The sequence below is a fragment of the Chinchilla lanigera genome, unplaced genomic scaffold (assembly GCF_000276665.1).
Source record: "Chinchilla lanigera isolate Chin_1 unplaced genomic scaffold, ChiLan1.0 scaffold00013, whole genome shotgun sequence".
In the NCBI taxonomy this organism is placed as follows: domain Eukaryota; kingdom Metazoa; phylum Chordata; class Mammalia; order Rodentia; family Chinchillidae; genus Chinchilla; species Chinchilla lanigera.
Genome location: NW_004955414.1, coordinates 12,808,017 through 12,815,828, shown reverse-complemented (window position 1 = coordinate 12,815,828; position 7,812 = coordinate 12,808,017). Strand labels below are relative to the sequence as shown.

General features: G+C 48.2%; 1 protein-coding gene across 3 annotated transcripts in view; it reads right to left on the bottom strand.

Moving 5' to 3' along the window:
* Positions 1-7,812, bottom strand: part of Tenm4 (teneurin transmembrane protein 4) — a 715,396-nt gene that overhangs the window by 548,695 nt on the left and 158,889 nt on the right. The gene's annotated exons all lie outside the window — the stretch shown is intronic.

Here is a 7,812-nt window from a genome sequence, read left to right as displayed (position 1 = left end):
TATATATATATATATACAGAGAGAGAGAGAGAGAGAGAGAGAGAGAGACTCCTGATTGCATGTGCAACCCTAAAGGAAGCAGATGTCAGAGAGCTAAACCGTCTGTTATCCTACCAGGAAGGCACCAGATACAGTATGAAACTGATACATCACTTTGGAGCAATTTAAATGTTTTAGAAGTAACCACCAAAAAAACCAGAAACAAAAGTAGTGGAATGTTGCCTGCAAGCGAGGGCGTCTGGTGGTGGGATAGGATTTTGCTTTTTACTGTAAGAATTTCTGCATTGCTTTATTTTGTAATCATTTGTAAGGATTTCCTTGATTTAAAAAAAAAAAATTAAATAATCAGGCATTTTGCTTTCCCTGCTCTCCAAGAAGACACTGTCTTTGAAGGAATTTGGAACGATTCCTGTGTTTCTGCTCAGCTGCCTTTCAATTCTATGGCTCTTTGGTGAATGAGATGGTGTTGAACTCTGGGCTGTGTGTTCTGCACTCATCCCAAGGCGTGGGGGAAGGAGCCATGTTTCTAGAAGGTGTGGTGAATGTGCAGGAGTGCTCCATACTTTCAGAAAACAGTCATGGTCTAAACAATCAAGTAAAGAATTTGGGCAAAGAGCAAGGTATTTTAGCTCATTTACAGGGGATCTAATTGCTAGCTGATTTCTTGGAACAAGAGGCCTAGAAAAGCTTCTGTAAAGGAAACCCAGTCTTAGGGACAGTATGAAAAGCTCCAATCTATATTACCCCTGGGTCTATGTCCTGAGTTGGACTGTGTTTCTCAGGGTGGTAGCCAGAGATGGGATACAGAGAGGGGAAAGGACACAGGCTGGATCCAGAAGACCTGGGCTCTGCTGTACCCCTGAGAGCACCGCGCTGACGACCCTGACCTGCTTGCGGATGGCCTAACAAAACAGGACCACTGGGACGACACTGGCGAGAGCATCCTCCTCGCTCAGGCTGTTTCCTCAGGTATATGCGTGAATCGAAAACTCCTTACCTCTAGAGCTGTTTTGAGGATTAAGAGAGTTAATGTAGCAAATGCACTTAACTTCCAAGACTTTCCACCTGATCGTTTAAACTTGTGTCCCCAGGCTCCAACCCTTCAGTGGCCCCCCATTTCCTGATGAGTTAAATTTAGCTGTAATGAGAGCCACAGCCATGAGGCACATATATCATTTAAAATTTTCTGGTAGCTACACTTAAAAAAACACACAAAATAAAGTGATATTAACTTTAATAGTATGCTGTTTTGTATTTAACTTGTGAATATATTTTGGCACATAATCAACATAGAAAAGTATCATAATTTTGAAAAAAATTCAAGAAAAACAGTCTTAGATTCTTTTTCCCCCCTTTGGAAGTCTCTTGAGTCTGTTTTGCACTGAACAGTACATGTCAGCGTGGACGAGCCACATGCTAACTGCTCATAGCCGCGTGGGCTCCTAGCCACCACGTTGGGCACTGCAGATCTTGATCTCTTGGGTTCTCCAACCAGGCACGCACTCCTTCCCCTCTTCTCACCTGCTCCTCCCTATGTCTGACCCCTGCCACCCCCGGCCATTTAGCTTCACTTTCAAGTCAGAGTCACTCCCTCCTCAAAGTCTCCTCTGGCATCAGTCTAGGGCCACTCCCACATAGGCCTGCAGCATATTCAGAGTTCGACTAAAACACATACTAAATGGGTTGGAAGAGGTTGCAAGTGCTTGAATTACTTGAACTTTCTGTGTATTGAAGTGCATGCAATTTTGCTTGCTGGGATGAAACATTCTTCACACTTGGACATGGATCTGCTCAGGAATGGCCCTACTGTAAGAAAGCAATCAGCTTCTCCTCTTTAGACCACTATCCAGAAGAGGATAGGCTTGTGGTGAAGGAAATATTGGTTCAAACCCTGATCTCAACACTTAGTAAATGTGTGTGCTGGCTCAGTCCCTTTACCTCTTGGGGCCTCAGTTTCTCCATCTGTAAAATGGAGCCAGCCATCCCTGACATCCATAATGGGCCAACAGATTACACAATTCATAGGAAGTGGCCCAGAATAGTACTTGGCACAGGGCAGATTTTTAAAACTCAATTTAATCAAATTGAAGGTGCCATCAATTACAACTTATAAATCATAAGACATCATTATTTTATGAGCCATTTTAAAGAGGGAAAAGACTCCTATAATGCCAGTTAAACCATGACAGGTCTTCACCTCTAAGATGTATTCCAATCTCAGAGATATTAAAGCATTAAATTACTGGTCTTAAAATCAAAGATGTGATAAATTCCCCCCCACCGTCTGTAAATTACTGGTCTTAAAACCAAAGTTGTATGGTGACTGCCGCCCCTCCCCACCTTCTCCGGGAGAGGCACTAGACAGAAGGCGGGCAGATGATGCCGAGCTCCTGTTAAGTTACACGGAGTTAGGAGGCTTGGGCTTTACAAGGTGCTCTGGAACCTGGAAGGTGAGGAATGGTGATCTCCTGAGTCACCATTCTGTTCTGCTTTCTTTATGTTACTTTAATTATGCCTCAACACAGTCTTGCCTGGGATAGTCCTCATGTTTAACAGAAAGTTAGGGCCACTCAGAGGGCTTAGTTACCCAGCTCGCACACAGCAGAGCGGGGCCTGGAATCAGGGGTGTGTCCCGCAAGCCTCACTGCCTCCACCCACCCAGGCTGTTTCTAAAGCCTTGCGCAGGGGGCTGGCTGGCTCCTCTCAAAGTCTTTTGGCAGCACCCTGCTCATACAGTGCAAAGGCCCTCAGCTCACACAAGCCTGGGATCAAGCCACTAGGCATGAGCCCATTTGATTTAATTCCAGGAACAAACTCTGAAACAATAGGTCACGGGGACTTCTGAACGGAACTGAGGGAGGAGCAGAACCGGTGTCAGGGGCAGCAGCCTGCCAGAGGCTGCAGCTCTCACGGCTCTGTGAGGGCCTATGTCCAGTCACAGGGCAGGCTGGGCATGGGCCGCCTCCTCAGCATCAGCAGGCTCAGCTCTCCAGCAGAGCACCCAGCTGCAGGAGGGTGAGTGGGCAGGCTGCCAGAACGGTCAGGATGGTAAATGCAGGGGTGGGAGCACTAGGAGGGAGGCCTTAGTACAGGGAAGTTACCTTAGGTCCTAAGCACCTAGACAGGTGAAACATGAACAACCAGGTGAACAGCAGGACTGAGGACGACGAGAGGTCTCCCGTGGATCCACAGGGACCCGGTTCATTCACAAGTCTGCAGGAGGGGTTTCTGTAGGGGGCACCAGGGGTTTGTTTGGTTTTGTTTTGTTTCTGGTACTGGGGACTGAGCTATATCCCCAGGCCCTGCTCCTTTTTTTTGGGACAAGAACTTGCTAAGCTGCCCAGGCTAAGATTGAACTTGTGATTCTCATGCCTCAGACTCCCAGAATGCTAGAATGACAGAGGTACCTTAGTTCATGAACTTGACTCTTCCCACATTTCTGGTCATAAATCAAACTGGATGAGAATCAAATCAAATTTCCCCATGATGTCAACATTGAACTAACTGTTGCATTTGATTCAGTTCTGGTCCAATTCAGTTTGCAACCGGAATCATGGAAAGAATCAAGTTTGTGAGCCGAGGTCCCACTGTCTGGGCATGCTCCACCAGGCTCTTGGCTCTCTCAGGTTTGCTAAACCCCAGGTGACAAATGCTGGTCCTGCAATGATTTAAGATACAGGAGTTCTGCTCTTTAATTTGACTGCCACAGAAAGTTCCGTCTCTTCCATGCCAAGTAGCTCAGGTCATTGATTTGCTGATCTGAAGAAGTCCGTACTTACTGGGACTTGCTCACACTTTTTTATTTGTTGGTCTAAATAGCTCCCTCCATCTGCGTTATATTTTTCCAGGTGAAATCATGGTCGCACAGTTGAGAGAAGAGTCTGAGTGATGGTGAGGAAGGCAGGGCTCACCACCGGGCCCCTTCCCTGCCCCTGGCAAAACCTTAGCCCTGAACAGCAGACGCTGAAAACCACTGTGCTAGTTCTTACAGTTGCGTCATGTGGTGATCTTTCTATAAATCGGAGGGAAGGGCTTAAACACATAATCTCGGCAGCCTCCTGCAACAGAAAGATGCTGGTCCTGCTCACAGAGGGAGGGCGCACAGCGGGTGCGCCCCATCCATGAATCCTCAGATTCAACCAACTGAGGACTGAAAATATTCCAGAGAAAAATGCTTCTGTACCAAACAAGAACAGACTTTCTTTGTCATTGCCCCTTAATGCAATAAAGCAACTATTTACATTGCACTGCATATTACAAGTCATCTAGAGATGATTTAAACTGTACAAGTACTGTGTGCAGGGTACACACAAATACTATGCCATTTCATACAAGGGACTTGAGCATCATGGCTTTGGGGATCCATGAAAGGGGAAGGTGTAGGAACCAGTACCCCGCCAATACCGAGGAGCGAAGGTTTGTTCGTCTTAGTTCAGGTATGAAATGAGCTTCCCCATGGTTTGGATTTGGGTTCCATTCCTGGCCTCATAGTTACTTGCCCTGTGAAACTGTCCAGTGGATTTCTCTCTGGGCCTTGGTTTCCCCTGGGAGCCGGGAGAGCTCAGGGCTTTCATTCTCTGAACCGCCCAATCTCCTCTTCCCCACTTTAACCAGAACAGTTCTGCGTTTTTTCTCTTTATACATTGTGGACCCTTGTAAAATTCTCTTTGAAGATGGGCTTTGGTGGTCAGTAAAAGTTTAAAGCCCTCTAGACTGAATAATCCCCTACATTCCTTCCAACCCTAATGCTGTCTGGTTCTTTTAAAAAAAAATTCACCAAGTTACAGTCTATTCGCAGTAACAAGCCATCCCCAAAGAAGTCTCACGGGGCTGAGTATGTGCAGGCAGTATAATTGCTCATGTGTTGTTTTAATCCTTCAATATTTTGTTTTGGATGCCTCTGTTTCACTTCTCAGACACAAACCACATACAGACATTTTGCCTGGAAACTCTGGCTGCTCCCAGGTGATTTATGTGCAAAAAGTGCCTGCAGGCCAGGTGGGATGGGCATGCTTCTGTGCCAGCTTGGCAGGGAGCTTTATATTCCACAGGGAAGAAGGCATTGCTGCCCATGGCCCACAAACAAGTGAGCCGACTGGGAGATCACAGCTCTGCAAGGCAGGCACCTACACCGGCTGCTTCCTCGTTCTCCTGCAGGCCTGCCTTCACTCCCCACACCTTCCCTGACTCTTACACACCTTTCCAAAGAGGAAAAGGGAAGATAGGAAATACACTCCAAGAACCATTTCACGACAGCGATGTGACACCAGCACACATGCACGGAAGGGGCTGCAGACTTGCTAAAGTTTCCAAAGGCTCACTGGGGGAACTTCCAAACCAGCCCCATCCTAGAGCACACCTGCAGATACAGCCCGAGGGCAGAGTGGAGTGGAGGCTGTTTTCTGCAGACCACGGGTAATCCTTGGGGTCCTGTGCAGATGGCCCTTCTGGTCTGGCCTAAGACTCCAGTACAGGGGAGCAAATGAGAAGAATGCCAGACTGTGAAAAATCCTATCATTTGTGTTTCTCTTTGGATCACATGGGCTTATGTGGGGGGAGGGTAGCGCACACATGCTTTTCTGATTATGTCTTCATTATGCCACCTCAAATGAGCAGATAAACAGACTATAAAACTGAAGAGATCTGGAGTGTCTGGTTCACCTCCTTCATTTTAAGGATGGAAAAGTGAGTTGTGGGTAAAAGCTCCCTGCTGGAGTCATCTCGCTATAGGAGCAGAACCAACTCAGAACCTCCGGCCACCGGCCATTTCATTCAGCCCCAAGGCTTTGTGTCCCCTACTGTGGCCTTGATTTGGTGACAGCATATCAGGAGGGCTGTGCAGCACGCATGCAGGGGTAGTTCTTGTGTGTAGGGAAATCAGGGCCTGCGGGTGTGTTTGTCCGGGTTGTGCACTGTTTTCCTTGGCTTGTACCTTGGTGCAGGGTAATGCCTGGCAGGAACATGTCCTTGTCTGATCTACACAGAAAGGCCAGCAGGGAGGCAGGAACACGTGTGCACGGGGAGCATTGCAAGAAGGCCCCAAGATGACTTTATCAAGCAGAGGAAGAAAAGGTAGACATTCCGGGAGAGGGAGGATGCATCAGAGTCAGCAGTCTTTCCATATCTCTAGTGACATACGTCTAGTGCCCTGTGATACCTGGGCTTCCACCTAAAGCATCACCAGTTGGACAAAGCCGGGGACGTCCCTCTTTGGACTCCATCTCAGAGTACAAGGTTATAGAGCTTAGCTTCCCACTGTCCTGGTCCAATGGCTCTGGTGTGCCGACAGGTGGCCTGGAGGCCCCTGCCACTGTCATACTGCTTGCTGCCTTTTGGGCACCCTCTGTGGTCTCCTTCCTTTCCTCCCCTGCTCCCCTCTTCTTGGAGAAAGAGGAGGCCAAAACAGCAGTGAGGAAGGGAACCCCAGGCCAGCTGCTCTGCCTGCCCCTAGCAGCTCCCCACCCTCCACTCACCTCCCCACTTCTGCTGCCTCAGGAAAGGGCTGAAGACACAGATTCTAAATATAGGCGCATCCCCTCCTCCTGCCCAGCTAATATTAGCCCTTCTGTGGAATCCACTGACAGCGTTGTTCCCTTTTTTTTTGGCTGTACTATTGGGAATTTTTCTGCTTATAAAAGGCAGGCTGAGCCAGCAAGACTAGGAGCACGCCAAGCCAAGTACCTGGAGAGCTCCCCTAGCTGTCTGTACCAGGTGATCTCAAGCTACTTTTCAGACACAAGATTTATGATTCTGTGAACTGGGAGGCTTGGGCCATGGGTGGGGGTGGGGTGGGATGGGATGGGTGGTTCTGGTTAATTGAATTTGTCAGCTTCCAGATGGAGGAGCACTAACATTTGTTGACAATTTACTCTGCAGCAGAGACACCTCTGCGGCTCTCACACATGTGATTTTATTGAATCCTTAGAGCAGCCCTATGAGAGGAGAGGACGTTGTTCCCATTTTACAGAGGAGGGCACTGAGGTTCAGAGAAGTGAAGATATGAAGGAAATTTGCCCTATGAAAATGGCTAGTCAATGCTAGATGGGATTTGAACCCAAGTCTTCCAAGTCTTTGTAACTCTCAAACTTTGAGGCTCACCCCCCGCCTTCTGTACTTGGGACTGAACGCAGGGCCTTTCCACTGTGCTACATCCCAATCCCTGTTTTGTTTGTTTTGGGTTTTTGAGATAGGGTCTTCCTAAATGACCTCGGCTGTGCTCCAGTGTGCAATCCTCTGGCTCAGCTTCCCAGCCCACTGGGGTTACAGGTGTGCACCACCATGCTAGGCTACAACTGGGACTTTTATCATGCTGCAAGGTCTACCTGCTTTGATGCTGGCGTGAAATCTCTTGAACACGGTTGGGGATGTGCTATTTTTGTATGGCACGTGATCAGGGTCAGGGAGGCAGAGTGCTGACTTTGGAGTCAGAGACTTGACTCTGAAGGTTTTTTTGATTGTAGTGGTCAGTTCTTGCCACCTTGGACCAGAAAGGAGCACAGGGCCATGAGGTGGGACAGAGAACAACCTGAATGGGTGCTAGCCAGGAAGCCCCCTGCACGGCTTTCCCTCTGAGATGGCCTCACTGCCTTGCAACTTCTCTCTACACAGTAAGAGAATGAAACAGCTCATTCTGCCTAGGGCGGCATAGTGCAAATGAGGTCTGGCTTTCCAAGTTCACTTGGAGAAGAAAGGAAGAAAAGGCTGATTTGAGAGAGTGGGCAGTGATCCAGGGTGGAAACGGTAGGTACTGATGCTATTCCGTTGCTTGTTTTCCCATCTTGTTCCAAGAAGGATTCAAGGTGGGGTGGTAGC